Source organism: Buceros rhinoceros, unplaced genomic scaffold, assembly GCF_000710305.1.
Source record: "Buceros rhinoceros silvestris isolate BGI_N320 unplaced genomic scaffold, ASM71030v1 scaffold11799, whole genome shotgun sequence".
Taxonomy (NCBI): domain Eukaryota; kingdom Metazoa; phylum Chordata; class Aves; order Bucerotiformes; family Bucerotidae; genus Buceros; species Buceros rhinoceros.
Window position 1 is genome coordinate 10,604 of NW_010433331.1, and position 3,299 is coordinate 13,902.

Below are 3,299 nucleotides of genomic sequence, written 5' to 3' on the forward strand. Positions count from 1 at the left end.
AACGCAAACATTCCTGCAGTCCTAATGCAAATATACCCCGTAATACTGTGTTTTACTTCTGCAATTTACCGGAGCTGTTTGTTGTTAACTACTCAAGGAATCTGGTATGTATGTGTAATGTTCATTGCCTTCAGAAAATAAAAAGTTACACAAGGCTTCCAAATAATAGCTCTTGCTTGGTAGGTGAGAGGTGAGGAACGTTAGCTAATTAAAAAAACCTCAAATGATAAACTTTTTCAGTTTGGAAATGCTGATTTGTTCAGTAGGGCTGTGGGAGGAAAAGGAATTCAGAAGATATTCAGATACGGGCCAAACCAAAAGGAAAGCTGGAGAGTCAGAGGAAGCATTTTGGTTCTTTAAGTGGGCCTTTAGTGCTGTTGTGGTTTCTGTTAACATTCCTGTCTGCAATCTATCTGTCAGGTTTCTCAAGTCCATTTTCTTGCGCAAAGAAATCATGGGCTGTAACATCATGCCGTGCTCGTTTCTTCAGCGCATTGCTGGTGACAGAGCAGCATCCATGACCAGTCACAGCTGGGCAGAAGGTGCGGGTGTTCCTAGCAGAGAGCAGCCAGGCAGCAGATAAGAAATGCTGCTCCCCTGTAGCATCCAGAGACTAAAAAAGAAAGGGGATCTGATGAGAAAGCAAAGATTTCTTTGGATAATACCAAATTTTTTTCCTAGATGCTGATGCTGGGAAATGCAGCTTTGAGTGAAAAGGATACTATGATAATTGAGCTGCAGAGTCTGCCTCAGTTTACCTGGTCAATCAACACAATGTGTTTCCAATGAACTTGCACCTACTGGGCATCGGTCAGAGGCCGGTGATATGCAGGGTTTGTTGGGCAGCTGAACAGGATTAATCCCTCCTGCTAAATTGGTACTTATGCTTGTCACGAGTAGTGCAAGATGGCTGTGGTCTCTTTTGTTTAGTTCAGGTAATGACACTGTGTCCTCAGGTGCATTCTGCAGCAGTGTCACTGTCATTGTCCACTCTCTGTGTGGGCTGACAGAGAAAAAAGAGAATGAGTGGGCAAGCATAATTACAGCCTGATGGGGGTTCAGACTTGGAACATGAAATCAGTTTGAACTCCACTACTGAAATACTGATGTTGCAGGTTGTCCCTGTTAACTCTTATAAAAGAAAAAGGTGGTTATTTTCTACAGTGAGTTGGTGGTAGTGAAACCAAAGAGCTTGAAGCATATGTGAGTACATCTATTGTGTCAGTTTCGATGGTAGGGAAATTGTCCTCTTGCTACAGTGCTGCAAAGGAAGAAGAACAAGCCACCTCTGCAGCCAGTGATAACTCCAGTGCAGCAAACGCAAACGTGTGCTAAGGAACTGCACATCTGCAGGAAGCTGCTGACAATAGCTGTGGTGGAAAACCTCGGACAATTCTGTACTATTGCTCTATGCCAATAACGGGGAATTACTTCATTTCCCCCTTAGAGAATGTGTGAACTTAATTGTACAAGGCTTTTGGGGTTTTGCCTGTTCTCTGTGTCATCTTCTATTTATAGCTTTCATTAGCTCTCGTTTTGCATTGGCTGATGATAAGACGGCTGTGCAATAGTATAATTTTTAATTTGCCATCCTTGCGGCCGAGAGGGACAAGAAGGTTTTAGATTCAGCTGGCCTAGCTGGATGGCAAGGCCAAGCATTGCGAGTAGTAGCTACAACAGCTGGTGTTTTATAAGGCTATAGCTAACGTGGGAGCATGTGGGTAAAACCATTACACAGGCATAGCATGGCCAGCACTCCTCCTCCCCAGCGTGTTGTCCACCAACACAAAACGGATCGAGCTGTGAAGGGTCACTGAATAATCCTTTTTATTTTTCTGAGAATGGAAATGTGTTGAAAGTGTTCTCGCTCCATTGAATGAAGGCCTAGATGTGTGACCAAAGTGAGGAAGAACAGATTTGACAAATGCCTAGAGAGAAGAGAAATGTCTGAAGTGCTGCTGGTTCGCTTTAGGGATAAGAAGGGTAAATCTGGGAGAAGACTCGGGGTAAGTGGGTGTGGGAGAGATCAAGGAATGCTTGAGGAAGAATGTGACTTGCAGGCTGCAAGCATTAGGAGAATTTTGAGGGTTTTTTTGCTGAGCTAATTTGCTGATATATTAAGAATTTGTGGATATAATGATTATACAGCACTCGTTTTTCTTGAGGTCAACAGAATGAGATGTTGCAGTCACAAAAGCAAAGGATTGGTAAATCAAGGGAGCACCACATATTTTTAGGTTATTTTTTATTGAATTTCCAGTTTGAAATTACAGCACAGTTCAAATAAAGCCTCACAGGAGAATCTCCATCCACCTTGCCTCATTCAGCAATTTTCATCTGAAAGTCACTAGAAATGGCCTTGTTTTAAAGGACACAACCCATCCAGGTCCTTTCCTTGAACCTAATGCCCTGTTGGCCGGTGCTCGCCCTCTCACTAGCACAGCCATGGTTTCAGTCACTACTGATCTCTTAGGCACTGGGAGCACATTTTGGGTCCTGTTTCTTTCATATTTCTGGTTCTTGAGAAGCTTACTGCAAGTGATTTTGAGAATTCAGTGTTAAACAAGATGTTTAGGCATATTGTCCAACTTTTTCACCACCTGTATTTCTGATATTTTCTAGCTTGCAAGTTAATGGAAATATTTTAGCCGTAGTATGAGGTTAAATCATTGTGGACAAAAAAACAAGCTGAAATCCTTCATCCATAAAATTGCACTTTCAAATATTTTGATAAACTAATATTTGTATCTAAGTTTCTGATTCTTGTAGCAGATCTCGTGCATTTGGGCACCTCTTCTGCAAAACGTGCCTCTGAGCTTGGGAATACATGAATGTTTTTGATGGGTTTGGCTGCTCTTGGTCTTGAAATTCCCGAGCAGTGATGCATGAAGTGCGGTAGGTGGTATGTAATTTCACAATGGTAGATGAGGTATAGGACTTAGAATTTAAATTTTAGGTTGAAATTGCCCATATTAGGATTTTTATGTTGGCTTCTTTTTGGCTACAAACTCAATATTTAATAAGTTCCATACTTGAGAAGGACTTTTTCGGCCTTCAAGAATTATTTGAGCATTAGTTGATGTATGGGAAGTAATTAGGTCATTGAAATAGACTGGTAGTTTAAAGAATTTATCTTAATGGGATGCAGAAGTCGAACTGATACCTCTGAAAAGGTTTTGTGAATTTTTAAAATTCTTTTGCTGATTCGGAGAGGTGAACTTTTAAGAATAACAGTATCTTTATTTACAAAAATATTTGCCTAGTGGTTTTGTTTAAAAATATATGCTCTCTTGTTTGTT